This window comes from Pungitius pungitius, chromosome 2 (genome assembly GCF_949316345.1).
Source record: "Pungitius pungitius chromosome 2, fPunPun2.1, whole genome shotgun sequence".
Lineage (NCBI taxonomy): Eukaryota > Metazoa > Chordata > Actinopteri > Perciformes > Gasterosteidae > Pungitius > Pungitius pungitius.
In genome coordinates, this window is record NC_084901.1 from 18,951,444 (window position 1) to 18,968,436 (window position 16,993).

Genomic DNA, 16,993 nt, shown 5'->3' on the forward strand with positions numbered 1-16,993 from the left:
CAGCTAAACTGGGAGTGGATAAACAAGCATAGCGTCACGGCGACGTAATCCTTCCCCAAAACTGAAGTCCTCCTTTAAAACAATTTGCTTGATTGGCAGAGAATTTGAAAAAAAAAAAAAAAAAAAAAAAACTTCATCCCAGTTCAATTCTGTAAGACTGAACAACATGGAAAAATAAAAAGGGTTTGCATTAAAAATTACACGTAGATATTGAAAATACTTAAGATGTTTTCAGTCAAAGGAACAACCGGAGCTGCATGACACCTCTCTCTGTTGACTACTCGGGTCTAGTCTTTAATTAGCTGTAATTCAATTGAGGGATACGGCTTCCTGTTAAGGGAGGTGCAAAGGGTCGAAATGAACAGCTTACAAGACTATTAAACACCAAAGACACAGCCTACGGCCGAGATGGAGCGACCTCTGACCTCACTAACACACTGAGCGTCGGTCCACTTCACAGGTGTGTGACCTGGGGAGATGTGCCATGATTGTGCCGAAGTGGCCTTGATCGAGCTATGGAAGACCTTTTCCTCGTTGAGGCACAGGAAGGCAGGGAGACTTTGCAACTTCTCATAAATTACACTGTTTTATTTCAATTTTATCTTGTTTTCCAAACCGTCATTTTTTTAGAGGACGGTCTAAAAGTATGGCAAGTTTGTGTTTCTAACTAGAACTGCAGCGCGCGCACACAAGCTGATTTTATTAGTTCATTACGACCCCTTTCTCTCATCATAGCCCCCCGTTTCAAACCCATCCACGAGCCAAAGGTGTCAGCTTGTAAAGACTCTCTCCAGACCTCCTCCAATCAGACTCAAATCATCACCCAAGCCCCCTATCCTGCAGATTCATTAAATGCAGACTACACGTGATTTAGCATAATAAGTCTGACAGGAACAACAGTTGGTTGATGCAGAAGGCATGGGCTTTTTTGAGGAATAAATAAATGGTATTTATTTTAATGCTAAGCAAAAAAACAAAAAAAAGGACTGATTGGAACATGGCTAAAAACCATGGCAACAGACTGCTTAATAAACGGTTTATGGGAGCCCAGTAGGAACCCTGTGGTTGGGTAAAGATAGTCTTGTGCTAATCAGTGCATACCAACACCTCCAGCGCCCCAAACCTCCAGAAATTTCTCAGGGAACAGATGTGTCAACTGTGCCGCCGCAGTGTCCGAACCATTCAGAACTCTGCTACTCGAAGACGAGGGTTGCATTCATTACGGTGCGTTTGGATGCACGTGTGCATTAGGGGTCTTTGACTGAAACATCCAGTTGGAACCAAAAGCGACTCATTATCAGTCCAAAGAAAAACAAAACTCTCGTGTATTGGTGGCAGTCAGGGACAAAGTCCATGAGACGACCATGAGACGCTTGAAACTATACGGCTCAAAAGAACATAAAAGCATCGCAACGTTCCTTCCCATCGTGTGCGGTGACGTCTCAATCCAAGACCATTATACCCTCCCACCGACAGGCCGACACGGTGTGTAGTACGGAGCAACTTTTAGCCTCAGCCACAGTCCGCTCTTCTCCCAACGTAACCCCAGATCTGTAATTTCACTATAATCCACATCCATCAAAATAAATCACACATTGACACATCTGAGGTCAAGGGGAACCAATCTTTCCACGGGCGGCTCCGTTCTGCGGCTTGCTGCCAAACTGCGGCGCTGGATGGCGAGGCCGCCATGACGACGGTGGTGTTGGTAGAGGGTCGGGGGGACGGGGGGGGGACGGGGGGCTGCCAGTGCAGATGCCCGCAGACAGACAGCCTTGCCTGAGAGACGCGAGGGCTGCTGGAGCCTCAGACAGCTCGCTCCATCACCCCCCCTCTCTCCCCCCTTCCCTCGGGTGGCCATCTGTGAACCGCGCGCGCGCGCACGCACGCACGCACGCACGCACGCACGCACACACACACACACACACACACACACACACACACACACACACACACACACACACACACACACACACACACACACACACACACACACACACACACACACACACACACACACACACACACACACACACACACACACACACACACACACACACACACACACACACACACACACACACACACACACACACACACACACACACACACAAGACGGCACCACTAACCAAGAGGCCCGGGGACACTTAGCTACGATAGCAGCCTTACTAAGACCGCTGTGCCCGGGTAACTGCTGACGAGCTTTAAAGAGACTAAGAGAGAGAGAGAGAGAGAGAGAGAGAGAGAGAGAGAGAGAGAGAGAGAGAGTTAGCGAGGAGGGAGGGAGGGGAGGGAGGGAGGGAGGGGAGGCAGAGCCGCTGAGCTAAGATGATCGGTCTAAGCTGAGCCCGGCGCCGAAGGAGATTGAGACACCATTCCAGGTGAATTCGCCTCAGAATTCCTCCGACAGATGGGCGGAGAGGAGCCGTCTGGGGGTTGACGGTGCTGCCATGGTTTCAACGAGCTCTGCTGTGTGTCCTCCCGCGCCGATGGTGCGGCCATTTCTGTGTGTGAATATTTATGTATATCTGGAATTCTGTGCCGCGCGTCCATATGGGAATGTGTGTGTGCGTGTTCGTGGATGCTCACGCCGTTTATTTTACAACGCGTGTGCCTCATCTATGGTGTGGTAAGCCGGGGCAGTTTAGCCGGACACCGACCCAGGTTAATGACGGAGTTAGAGGCCAGACTGTCACCGAGAGGGTATAACAAGCAGCTGATTTCAGGACTCCTCGCCTCTCCCTTCTTCTTTTCCCTTTTCTACTCTTGGCTTTTATTTTTACCCCTCTCTTCTCCTCCCCTCTGTTGTCATAATCCAGCTGCTAACGGTCCTGATCTGGAGCCCTGCTTGTTTCCACAGATGGTGGATTGGTATCTTCATAATTTCACTTTAAAGTTCGCACTGATGCTGAATCTCTTTGATGGCGGTGGAGGTGTAATGGAATTTCATCCCAAAAAAGTGCGAAATTCTCTACACTTTGATGTATTATTCAACCAAAGGACTAAGCCATGACAACAAGACAAAACAACAGTAAATGTGAGCCTTCTTTTAGCACAATGTTTTGATTTGGAGACTTTAAAGCTGATGAAAGTTTAACCCTTAATCAATTACTGCTCAGACTTAAAGCTGGATCCTTTCTCACCTTTTAAGTGCAGTCGTAATTGTTTAACAGTGAGTAGATAGGCGTCGATCTGGAACGGCAGCTCAAACCTGCCATTAAAACAAATGATTGAGGGAGAAAGAGAGGGAAACGCATTTCGGGATCACTGCAGGGAACAGAAGGATTGGTTGATGGAGAACAAAAGTGCTCCTGCAACGATTAACTGGGCCGACACGCAAACCTGCAGCCAAGCGCGCGCACACACACATGCACACACACAGTTGCACCAGATCTAATCTGCAATTCATCCAATAAGTGTAGCGTTGGCCAGCGCTTTTGGTAGGCAAGCTGCATTAGAACACAGATCTGCACACTAGTCTCCATACATCTATCCACACAGCATCTCTCCTGGCTGCTGCGCCAGCGGGCCAATCAGATGCAGACCTCTCCCCAACCCCCCCCAAGGACACACACACACACACACAGTAACACAGTAAGCACACATATCAATCCAGCTGTGACTCTTAAGACATAATCCAAGTTGCCTGTCTGGTTTGTGGTGCAAGGCGGTGCAAGGCGGTGCCTGCGTGCGTAAAAAAAAAAAGATGATCAAACATTTTATAAACTGACAATCAGGGATCATTGTTATTGTTGCCCCCAAGCAAAACAGAAAGGAGGGGAAGACAGAGCGCAGGCCGTTCTGAATAAATGAGAGGGCAATAGGATACAAGTAAGAATTGGAGAGTAAGTGGAGGGGGGGGGGGGGGGGGGAAACGTGACTGAGATCAACAGAAAAAGCAGGCAGTCGTTGAATCATTCACACACACACACAGACACACACACACACACACACACACACACACACACACACACACACAGAGCTTTGGCCCAGATCAGCCAGAGAGATAAAGGAAGAGGATTACACTGGGCTGAAAGACTTGGAAGTATCCCGAGTCTCCTCTGACTCGCTGCCACTTCTACAAAGTCACCTCTGACAATGGAACTATCTGTGAGCAGAGCGATGGATCAAAAACACACAATGTGCATTTGAGAAGTGCGTAGCGATGCGGAGGTCCGTTCGGATCAGAACAAAGAGATGTTCGAAGGGAATGGGCAGATGAGCGGGGTTTGTGGGGGCAAACGGAGGAAACTGGAATGACCCCGATGTGAACGGAACCAGTTTGATGCTATCCAGCACCGGACGTACCACAAGGAAGACCATCAGTGTCAGGTTCAAGGACAAGAGACAACCATCGTTAGTTGAAGGGATTGTTTTGAAACCTGGGGTCTTTTTACGTCTTTGGCAATCATCTGCATCACCCATAGGGTGACACCGGATTCATTAAAAGGAAATGCAGATCCAGTACAAGACAGTTTCACCAAGTAAGACGAAGCAGGCGGCATCTCAAACGGACTGCTAACGAGCTAACAATCCCTCATTGCACAGTAAAAATGTAGGTCAAAGTTCGAACTAAAAACTTGTGTGTAAACTGACAGCTTCCCCCTTTTTGGGGGTTAAATCTGGAAGCCAGCTCCAAGGGGCGGAGCTTAAAGGGGCGGAACAGACGCACCTGTCGTCAATTTCGGGACGCAGCTGTTGACCATTATGCTACAATCACTTGTTAAAAATAAAGGGAATGCAAAAAATAACACTGCATTTGCAATACCACATCAACCACTGCAACACACAGGTAACAAAAACACGCAAATGATAAAAATGGAAGTTAAAGCATGCAGATACAAATGTCTAAAAATGACTATGTTCTGTGTAACCGTTGTGTTTAACAGTTACACCTGCCTAAAACATAAAGGATGGCATGTTTTTCCTGTTGTGACTGATAACAGAAATAAAGGTCTGCCAAAAACATGTGACCCAGTTTGTCTTAAAACTTTTTTTTCGAGTTTTATCGAGCTGAAACGTCTATGGGCAGTGTGCTATTTGGAGAGGGCTACTTAACATGACTGTTCCTTGAGTATCCCATCATTTATGAGAGAAGAACATTATAGCAGCTTAAACATGGCATTTTCTATTCATATTTAGTTTGTCTCTTTAGAGCAGACGACCATGGAATCTTCAACAAATCCAATAAGTTGCAGGTTATTTTACCAACCTTCATCTAGGTGGTGGATCTCCTCACCTGTCCTCGAAGTAACACATCAATGGGCTGTGTTAGCAGGAAGTGCCAAACCAGTCCCGGCCTGTTTGGACTCCATTAGAGGTGTGCCTATGGAATGCACCAAATGTGATATTGGTGGGGGGTATTTTCTCAGAATACATTTTCTCAAATGTCCATTGGATTTTGTGTGGTTCCGATTAAACTTGTTACTATATTCATTGTGATTTGGTGACTATTAATTATCATGTTTATCCATCAAGAAACTGGTGAGTCAAATTAAATGAGTTAACTGATTTTTTAATGGGGCTGACATAAAACTTTGTTAGTTCTGTGGGCATCACATCTTTTAAAATCACGCAAAGGGAAGGCTTCTAAAAATGGTGAGAAAGAAAATGCAACACGCACTCATACAGATTAGTCAATTCAAGCACTGATATTGGACCGGTACTAATCATCGGCTCATAACCAAGGCCCAGGTATCGGCATCAACACTGAAAAAGCTGTGGAGACCCCTAATCGCAGCGGTGCACATCTCTATGAACATTGAATCTCTGAAGCAGAGCATCAGAGCCAACTCACACCGCCAGTGAGCCTGAAAGCGGTTGCCTAAAATGTTTTTGGTAATGAATAAATGGGCTGAGAGTCACGGTTTGCATCTTTTTTCCTCAACGTCACTTCTTGAGGCTTCATTAAAAACCCCTCTGGTAGCAGCTGGGTGACATTGATGCTGCTTTCGGGATGACCTTAAATAGCTTATTGATTTCTCCAGAAGCCGAACTGGACAGACCGCAGTGTTTGGATTTTTTTTTTTCTTCTCCCTGCCCACATCCTGTTGTGTCTTTCCTCTTCCAAAGCTTTGGAATTATCAGGGTCAGACTTATTGTGGTTTGAAAAAAAAACAAAAAAAACACTTGTTTACTCACTCTGCCTTCTGCTGAAAATAAAAAAAAAAACATACACACATAAACAGCCCTCGCTATGTTGCGTGTCTGCTGTGGGTTAGCGGCGCAGCCATGGAGATACTTATCCCGGAGGGTCAAAGGCATAATGGTTATAATCTCCTTGTGGACAACCTTCTCACCCAACAACACTGCTACTTGTAACAAAGAGCTTGGCCCCGGCCCTCAGCTGTCACTGCCCCTCCTCGGGCTTCCACCCGCAGACCTCAAGCCACTGGTCCATTGTCGCTCTGCCTATCGACGAGTTAGATTAATTCAAATTCACCACGTCAATTAAATTAGTGTTCTCCTAGTGATTAGCAGATTCCACTAATTGTCGCTCCCTCAATCCCTCCTCCTCTTTTCTCCATTTTTTCTTCTTTTTTTTTGGCCTCCATCCCCTCCTCCTCTTGCTCTCTTGCCATTTTCCACATGGAGGAGCAGCGAATGGGGGGCTTTGTGCCGTCGGGCCCCATGCCCCCAATGTCAAAGATGGCTCCTCGGCCTCTTCCCCCAGCACGCTCCGCCTCTGAGACTCCCAGATCCCCCTCTCTCAACTCTGGGGTGTAAGATGGCCATAAAGGGTGTGTGTGTGTGTGTGTGTGTGTGTTTACGTGTTTATGTGTTTGGGGAACACATACAGATCACACAAGCGTGAAGAAGTGAATAGGGTTGAGCGGATATGCATTTCCTCGTGTCTGGGGCCCACAGCATCAGGACGCAGGACGGGATGCTCGGGAAAACGCCCGGCGCCACAATCCCCCCCTCGCGCACTTAACAGACACGAAGGCAGAGACGCGGCCGAAAGCTGACGCACACTCCCACACGTGCACGCCGGCAGATAATTACCCCAACAGCCTCTGGAGAGCAGAACGCCCATGTGGGCCCCATAACCGCCTTAGACAAGGGCCGGGGCACACCCGAGGAACCCCCTTCTTTGTCTACCTCCCAGGCTATGTGTTTGTTTTGCTTTTTACTCAATGAACTTGATCTGGGGATCTGTGCAGCATTGTGTTCTCTGTGCATCGCGGCGACGTTGAGCAATCACAACGAAAGATGATGCACCGTTTAATACATACGTGTATTCTTATTCTTTTGTCAGAGGCTTCTGTTTTGTATTTTCAGCTGGGAGAAAAGTAAAGACCTTCCATCAATTCACAGTAATCCGAGAAGGTATGAAGTTACCACAACAGAATATGCTAAGGAAACTGATTGTAACATTGATGAAGTGAAACCCTATGCACAACTTTTTTTTCTTAAAAAGTACACACTTCGATACTTCCCTACTTAATATTTCAATCTTTGAGCAAATAAACTCTTTCCGTCCCAAACTGGTTTCCTTCTTGCATCACTCAAATTCTAGAAGTACAAGAACTTCATGAAATAGTTGCATATCTAGTGAGTCAACTTCTTCATTTATAATATAAGTAGTTCCTGAAGGTTCTGGATTAATTAATTGAGGTAAAAACTGGACTATTTTCCTACATTCAAATAATCCAAACACATGCCTCGCTCTGATCATTTAGTAAAGTGTCGGGTTTAAGACTGTTTAAGAACTCTGAAATATTTTGATTTCAAAACCTTCGAAACAAAGCAAGACAAACTCTTCCCCCCAGTCTTAAGAAGCGCTCTAATCATCCCTCATCACAATTAAACACAGCTGACAGCAGCTCCGAACGCTGGGTGACATCTCAAGCCTGTGTGAATGGTCCCCCGCCCCCCCATCACCTAATGTTCAACACTAACCAAGCATCACACAGACCCACATTGACAGCCACAATGCAGAAGGCCAGCGAGGCCCAAACGGTTTCGTTTGCACTTTATCGGACCAAACAAAACAGCGACGCCTCATTGAGCCACAATTTGCTGCTAGTTTCCTACAAGACGCAAAACAAAAGAGCGGGGCGGCGTGGCCGTCCCTTCCTGTGCCAAAGCAGTGGGAACGTGCGCGCACACACACACACACACACACACACACACACACAGCCAGATTAGAGGAAGGCAAACAGAGAAGGGAGAAACAGGGAGAGCAGCCGAACAACACGCTCTCAAAAAAAACACGGCCCGTCACGTCCTCGGGGGGAGCAGAGCGCCGGGAAGGCCGCTGAGGCCGCTGCGTTGAGCTCGACGGGGGTGGGGGCGCGGGGGGCGCGCACACGTCACGCACCTGCCACACAACCAGCTAAATGTGTCGAGAAGACTTTGCACACGTGGATGCAGCATTTTAGACAAGTAACCACTGCAACTTTGGTTTCTCGCAACTGGCCTCGCCACAGCAGCTCTAGCGGGACGGGGGAACAATGGCGTGTCCTCATGGCGGGGGTCACGGGCAGAACGCTCGGGGGACGAAATCCTTCAGCTGGCGCAGTGGCTCTCCTTTCACATCCCTCTGGTTGTCTGGCGCACTCTTCCCTCCCTCGATTTACTACCGCGGTGTTGCGTGTGTGCGTGAGCCAGTCGAGGCTGAAGACCCCGTTTGTGCCTTTGTGTGGTCATGCGAGAGAGCGCGCGTGTGAACGAGCGTGCCGCTCGCGGGTGAGTGCTGCGGCAGCGGAGGGTGCCGAGCGAGACAGACGTCTGCAAAAGCCATGAGGGGGCTTACTGGCAGTCAAGGAGCCGCAGTTTAGGAGTCCGGCAGCGTCGGCTTCTGCTCGCGCACACACACACACACACACACACACACACACACACACACACACACACACAGCAAATTAAAAGACACCCTGCGACCGCTGCAGTTATCTTTGGAATGAGGGTAATGCGATTGACACAACAACGTCTGAGGGAGAAAGGCTCCACATATCTAAATAAACAAAGGCAAAGAGCGGCTCCACAATGCGTACACAAGACCGTATTCATTAGCATACAAGCTGAGATCAAAAGGCTTTCTCAAGTTCAGCACATCATAGCCTTCCCCCTCAAAGAATTCCCATTAAGGTTACAGTCAAGTGCACCACCCCCCCCCCCCCCATCCCCCATCCCCCTATTACTTCCAACCAGCATCAGCATTACGCTGCAAAAGCAAAAGAACATTACAACGGCGAATGAGTTCCACTGAAGTGACAAAATGGTGCACATGACGTGCTGATTGTGCCTCATCCCCGACCCCACCTCAGGCCTCTTAGCGGGCAGCTGCTGGTGCTGGTGGAGGACGGGCGTGTGTTGTTGTGTCTGCATGCGTGCGGATAAATAAATGATGAGCGCGTTGGATCTCTGGGACGAGGGCGAGCGGATTTCCTGCTCTGTCAACAACGAGAAAAAAAAAGGGTCGGAGATGACTCCTAATTGGAAGTGGCGAGGTGATCTCATGACACCGCGGGGAAACTTTTGTTTGTCACAACGAGTGAAGGCCCTCGCATTTCATGGGTGGCTGCCTTCTAGTTGGGAGATAATCAATGCACAAGACGACTGAGGACGCGACGCAGTTGCTGGTCCCAGATCAGCGAGACATTTCAGGAGGACACTAATTCGCTCACAGCCCGCTGACTGCAGCCATTACGACAGAAGGATTGTTCCTTCACAAAACACACCCAACAAGAAACAGTATGGGTATATACCGTCAACACCGTCGTCTAAAAGCGGACGAGGCAGCAGACGAGACAAGTGATTTGGGTGTTTTACCTCAGCCGTGACTGGGTGTTCAGACAGCAGCACATCCTGGAGACAGTCGTGATAGAAAGCCTGTAAAAGAGAAGATAAAAATGCATAAGCCTGGAACATCAATCACGGTCCGACAAAAGTGCTTCCGTACGCAATCGATTTCCACGGTGTGTCTTCGCTCCCCACGGCACATATGATACTATTTTCCAACGACTTTCTTCACACTTCGAGAAGACATTTCATGGGGGGGACACAGGCCGAAGGAAGAAAATAAATGTGTAAATTTGTGACCATGCTCAAATGTTCAAATCTAATTCCCTTCTAAAGACCAACAGACCTAATATCCGTGTCAAAACTTCTCTCTCTCTCTCTTTTTCCCTTTTCGTATATTCTCTGTCGCTCACTCACATTCACGACATTCACACGCACCCTTTACGGTGCGCAACGCTGACTTGTAAAAGTTGTGGTTTACACTTGCGTTCTGAAAACAGCTTGAGACAAACAAACACATCAAAATCACAAATGCTGAGGTCTTCAAAGTGTGACAGCAGTTGGGCGAAATTATCGAGGCACCCTAAATGTAATGGTAGGGCAAAAGGTATTTTACACACCTTAATGTAATGTAAGAAATGTGGGAGACAACAAAGTTTCCCCCCGGAACTTTTTCCACAACCATCTATCACCCGCGAACCCTGGGTGTCGCGCATTTGCTCCCAGACCACCTTTGGTGCGTCACGAGGTGAAATCAAGACCTTTAGAAACCAATTTACATTGTAAACACACCATGCAAATCTTGTTTACCGTGCTGGGGGTCTGCAGACATGCTGGTTGGTTGCCTGTCTGAGGACGGAGATCTAGGGGGATCCCCCCCCCCCCCCCGGACCACCACACAGACGTGAACACACACAGTACACACCCTGCACCCACTAACTGCTGCCCCCCCCCCTCCCACCCTGGAGAGCGCGCCCACCTCCTGACCTCCTCAGACAGGGGGGGGGTCAAAGAGAATTTAACACAAGGGTCCAACATTCCTCCAAGGTGATAATTGATGTAGCTGCTGGCAGGGGGTCACCAGGCGCAGGGTAAACAAGCAATGGCTTTCTATAGACCTCCCCCCCCCCCTCCACACCCCATTCCCGCACCGCTAAACAGTATGCATGGCTGTGACCGGACTAGATTGGGCCATCAAGCCTGGCTTGACAGCGTGTCACCCTTGAGGACCCAGGTGTTTGGGTTGACTAGAACCAAACCATCAGCCAGACAAGCCCCATCACGCGCAGTGTCAACATTGCATTACGCTACACTACATAACACGTTGTGCACATGACGCCAAGCAACAACCAAGGCCAGGGGGCCAAAAGGTTAGCTGCATTTAACAGACTGTGAGATAAATGGAAGATACGGTAAGAAAAGCATCAGACCAAAGCAACAAAAAGAAACTGGGTGGAGCCTAATCACACCTCGGCGATGCAAACCGGGGAGCAGGTAGAGGGAGAGTGATGGATGGCAGCAGTCTTCCACTCCGGGTCTGTTCCCCCCTGTGTTACCCTGGGCATTGCCATAAGCAATATAAGGGGCAGACTTTTTTAATTGATAGGCGCTTCTCCGAAGCTGCTGCTCAATACAAGAAAAAAAAACTGAATGACATAAAAAAAACATTCAGGCTCGTTAAATTTAGTTTTTCTTATTTTCCACAACTCAGTGGAAGTCTGTGTTGCCAACGCCTTAGTGTGGCATGGACCTGCATTAATACCCTTTAAACATTCATCAATGTGCCACACTTATTGCACTGGGTTGTATGCTCCATGGTTACGGTTAAAAGGGGCGCTGTGGTTTATTTTGAGACCCACTGTCACGATGCTGTGAATACACCAAATGTGCATTCATCCATGGCTGCAAACAGTCCCCCCAACAAAAGGCACAGTTTCCTTCTCCTTGACCAATGTTTGCTCAAAATTGCACAGGCCGGTTATTTAAGGACAGTTACATGTTTGTGAGTCCCTGTAAAATATTTACATCTACAGAAGGAATAAATTACAGAAAGCCGGAGGGACGCATTGTTGTAGGTTTTGGTCTTTTCATGGTGTTCGCTGAACAAAAAGGGATGATATATGCGCATGTGTCCGGTGTGTTGTCAGTGGTGGTTAGCTTTGATAAGGGGAGGACCTGGCAGTGCGGTTATTTCCTGGTCTCTGCCCACATGTGGTCCCCCCCCCCCCCCAGCCAAACACTAAGGCTTGGGGAGGTTATAAAAGCCGAGGGGGTGATTAAGAAGCAGGAATAATGGCCTCCACAAAACTAGGAATGCGTTTAACTGCTACGGCGACTCCAGAATCGTTCGAAAACGCACTGCTGCCTTTAATATCAGGAATTATACTCCTGCTCTCGCGCAACGGACGTTAACGGTGTTTTGACATGCATTTTCCAAAAAGAATTGGCCACGGGAGAACGCCAGAAGCATGGACAGGATGTTCTGTGGGGTTATGATTTGTGTCTGAGGTCGACCCGGCGGGATTCGGGTCGACAGCTGCGCCGACCTTCCCCACCACTTCAGCATTGTTGGGTGTTTGGTGGATCTCTTTCTTAATCCAGGATTAGAAAAGTCAAATAATATACAAACAGGTTCCCCTCTGCTCTCTTTTCTCACATACAGAGACACAGTCGGGCCGCTACCTGCCCGCTTGCACAAACCCCCCCGAAACACCATCACTTTCCTCATTACTGGAGCTTCATGGCTTTTTAAGGCTCTGTGCTTTATCTGGGATTTCACATTTCCCAGCCTGCCACTTGACATGGCTCACCCAGCTGCCAGCAATCAAGTAGCAGAGGGCAAGCCGAGTCTTCAGGCTGCACCTTGATTTGAGAATTGCACATCACAGCCACTGGCCCCGCTAAGCTCCGGTAATTACAGGCCACACATCCCACCATGCCCCCAACCCCTACTTCTACCCCACATCATACACTGACCTGGCATAATGGGTGGAGGGGAAAGGGGGGGGGGGGCCCACAGGGAGATAGAGATGGTCACGGGTCACGGGTGGATTCTAAGGATGTGGATCTGTGCCTCAAAAGCCATAAAGTGTGACAGTTTGGGGAAAAGGGTTGAGAAATACACTCCATCCAGCGTCCTTACAGTCAATGCACTGCTGCGAGTATGAAAACCTCCTTGTGTGTGTCCTTATGCATTTCTGCGCGCATGTTTGTTTGCGCTTGACTGTACACACATTGCATGTGTGTGTGTGTGTGTGTGTGCGCCTAATTTAGAAGTAAGCAAAAAAAAGTTACCTTTAAAGTTGCCAATAAATATCCTGCCAGTAATGTTAAACACCTGCCCGTAAATCCCAGAGGAATGCTAAATGAAACCAAGTTGCAGAGTCTGTCTCCTGTCTGGGGTTCTCAAAGCAAGACAGCAGGATTTGTAATAGCTGTATCCAGGATTATTGAGTTCAAGCAGAACTGCCAGGAAGTAAGAAAAAAAAAAAAACTTGACCTGGTTGGCAACGCCGCTTTTCTTCCCTCTAATGGCCAGTGTAACAGCTCTGTGTGGCCCCGTTACACTAGAGAGTAGCTCGGATTCGTATTCAACGTTATTGCACAGCGGAATTAGAACTTCTGGCAGAGAAAACTTGTCAATCAAGGCTTCTTTTTTTATTTCCCTCTCTCAGCTGAGCGATCAAAGTTCCTTGTGCAATGTTGTATAATACTAGTGGACATAAGGGTGTAAAATCTTGTTACCTACTTGTCTTCTGTGTGCGAGTGTGAGCTAGATAAAGTAAGACAGATGATTACCGCAACTCAAAACGTGCCCCCCCCTGATCTTCTCACCCCTGCGTCGCACACTCATAAAACACTCCATACACACACACACACACACACACACACACACAGGCTCATTTAAGCACACATGCCTGTGCAATACACACAAAGATAACCCCTGCACAGGCGCACTAATGCACACTCACAGAGGTATAGTGAGCGGGCAGGAAGAGGCTCTCGCTGTGCTTCGGAGCCTTCAGGGGTGAAGGACAGCGTCTGACCCCAGAAGCCAAAGACGCTGCGTCTGGCCTCATCTCTGGTTTCGATGCCCTAAACTCCTGACGCCTTCCTCCCGCTGCACCTGTCGAGGGCCAATATACCCCCCGCCCAGACCCTTTCACCGCAGAGGATATATGGCCCGTCTCACTGGTCCAGTCTGGCTCTTTCCTAGAGGCCTGGAACACCCCAACGTAATGGACCGTTTAGCCGAGCCCAGCTCAGCAGTCCTCTCTCTCTCTCTCTCTCTCTCTCTCTCTCTCATTCTCTCTCTCTCTCTTTCTCTCTCTCTCTCTCTCATTCTCTCTCTCTTTCTCTCTCGCTCCCTTGTGCCCCTCCATTCCTCACCGAGGGCCAGAGAAGGCTGACCGAGCACAAGCATTTACTTCCAGAGTCACAGGCCGCCCCGTCGAGCTCAGAGATTAAGCACTGCTGTCTACACGCAACCATGAATAATGAAGCTATCACTCCAGACAGGGAGGCAACAGCAACGTGAGTTATGTCCACACACACACACACACACACACACCAGCAGTAGGCCGCTGCACACATGTGGCAAACGTACACAGTAGCAGCCCAACCGTACGGTTCATTCCTTTATTTCACATTGCAGAAGACTAGCTCAGAGCCAATTAAAGACCTCCAATAGGGTTTGAATACGAGGTCTTCAACTCCGCTTTAACGCCATCGCAAAAAGGGGGGCGATTCATCGACGCAAGAAGCCGAGAGGCCGAAGTGAGAGGATGAGTGACGTGACCCGACTGTGCGCACATTTTGCTCAAGTTCCTTTAGAGACTATACTCAAAATACCAGTGCCCCCACAGCGTGCACAAACAGAAGATGATATTCGTTATGCTATCCCTGCAAGCGGCTAACAGCACTGAAATGCGCATTTATTGCGAGACATCTTCACAGTATATCTTCTTATACCTTTTAGGAGACACTCATTTTTAGTGTTGGTACATACAGATTGTGATTGGAGGGGCATTGGTGGCATAAAGAGGAGGGCACAGGAAGCCCACGCATTCATTACCAGAGGAATAGAGCCACATGCAACGACAGAAATGTCAAAGCTGGTAATTCATTGCTTTGTTCAAACTACTTCAATAACCCAAAAAATAACCAAAATCAAATAACAAGGGGAGAGTCTTTGATGTTGTGTCCATGGTAGATAATTCCCAACGACCTGGTTATCATGCTAGGTGGAGAAAAGTTGTGAAAAATTCATTCATTTTCAGTCCACCTGTTACATTTATATCGGTTATTTTAAAATGTGGACTATAAGGAGAAATGCAACAGCTGCCAGTAATAGCGACATAAATTGGACAGTTGAATGAGTGTCTTATAAATAATGATTAACTGTGAAACACAAACTGTTCATCTCGGGGTACGGTCCTGTCTGTTCATCAGGTGGTAATGTGATGGAAAGAGCCTCATTATCTTCAAACATAATGTCAATGTAAATGCCAGGCAGCCCTTTTGTGAGTTGAGTACACCAAAATGATATTATTCCATCAAGACTTATTGTAAGAATTTAAATTAAAGACATGTCCTTACTTTAAATACTTTGAGTTGTGCAGTGTTTAACTTTATTAAGTCCAGTTGGATGATACATATATATTTTAACGCTATCACTATAAATTATTTTTTTGTAGTTCTTAACCTGTATTGACAAACATCTCATGTTAAATTGTGCAATAAAATGCCTCCCTCGTGCTGCCTCCTCTCAGCTGTAGGCTGCACCTGACGCGAGGTTGCATCGCAGCAGACATCACGTGACTGCAGCACGTTCTGTCTGGACTCACGGCACGGTCCCTCGGTGCCTCCCCGGTGAGGGCGACGCACGCACGCACGCACGCAAGGGACGGATAAAAATAGACGCCATTCATGCTTTTGAGGGGACGCGTGCGAAGCAACACGATGGAACTTTATCACAGCCACCAAATGAATTGGATCAGTGGAAATAAACACATCAGGTCTTAAACATATCTGTCAGTTGTCTCGAAATGCGCAAAAGCCCAGCAGACCAGTCCTGCGCCGATCTCTCTCTTCCCTCCTGCACTTGCCATTCTAATCCAAACAGTGGTGCCCCCCCCCCTCTCTCCCCTCTCCCCCCTCGTCGACACAACTCGTCCATTCACAAAAACATGTCGTTTTGCCTCTGCTGCTCTGAACTGCGTCAAAGTATGGCATCAGACCCGAACTTGCGTGGATGAAAGTGACGGAATCAAAGCACCCGGTCAGCAGGCGACTCACTCAGCCTCCAGTGCGTCTCTGTCTCGCCGGTGTGGCGCTCTCCTGCATCCTCCAATGAGCATCACTGTCGTGGAGCCGGTTTGAGGCGTCCTCCATTACAGACACCGGTCCTGGACATCCTAGACACCCCGTCCTGCGACATTTTTCTTTCTCTTTTCTTTTTTTTTTCTTCTTCTAGTTTGGACCCATTGATGTCACTTCCTGCTCTGGCAATAGCCCGTACAAATGAGCACGAGGATGCGGAGGGGTGCTCGGGGGAGCCGTCAGAGGGAGAATTTCGAGGTCACGCAGCAGGCAAGTTCACGGGGTCAGGCAGAAGCGACTTTTCCAGACCCAGACAAGGAGCGCGCTAGTGTCACAAATGACAGGCGCTGTGCTCTATACTTTTTATATAACCACATCCATCCTTAACCCCCCCCCCCCCCCCCCTACCCTTCTGTGATGCGCCGGAGAGTTTCATTTCCTGGTACGCTGTGCACATTTATGGCTACGTTATGCAATGATGAAGGCGGCATCATCACTTGGGCTTGAGTGTCAGCACTAAACCTTTGAAAAGTTTGCGTGTGTCGTATTCAAACAGCCTGGACAAGTGAAACTAAAGGCACACATGTAATACTAAATACCCGATGCCTGGAGAAGACTGATTGCTGTTGTCTGACGAGGGTTAGGCACACCAAGGGGATCTGCAGGATGGGTGATGGAGGCCCGTCTGAGAGGCGACTCCCGCTAAGAGCGCTATCCCCTTTCCTCGCTCGGGACCAGGTCTCTCCTCTTTGACTTTGAACCCCGGGCCCCAGCAGTCCATCTCTGATCTACAGAGGGGCTCCTCTTTACCCTTGCGTCCCCTCGCGAGGCCCCCTCCGTGATAGATGACCATCTGCATGCCAATACCGCACAACATTTCAATTTCCTGCCCAGGAAGTAGAATTCAAGGGGCTGAGGGAAGTTC

General features: G+C 48.4%; 1 protein-coding gene across 2 annotated transcripts in view; it reads right to left on the reverse strand.

The window, feature by feature from the left end:
• Positions 1–16,398, reverse strand: part of zic6 (zic family member 6) — a 56,314-nt gene extending 39,916 nt beyond the window's left edge. The window contains exons 1-3 of one of the 2 annotated variants that reach the window (XM_037460194.2): positions 16,045–16,398; positions 9,778–9,837; positions 5,213–5,326 (exon numbers count right to left, since the gene is read on the reverse strand). The gene's annotated coding sequence lies outside the window, so the exon portion shown is untranslated. The remainder of the gene's footprint in view (positions 1–5,212; positions 5,327–9,777; positions 9,838–16,044) is intronic. The other variant, XM_037460195.2, reaches the window with a different exon arrangement.
• Positions 16,399–16,993: the final 595 nt, after the last annotated feature.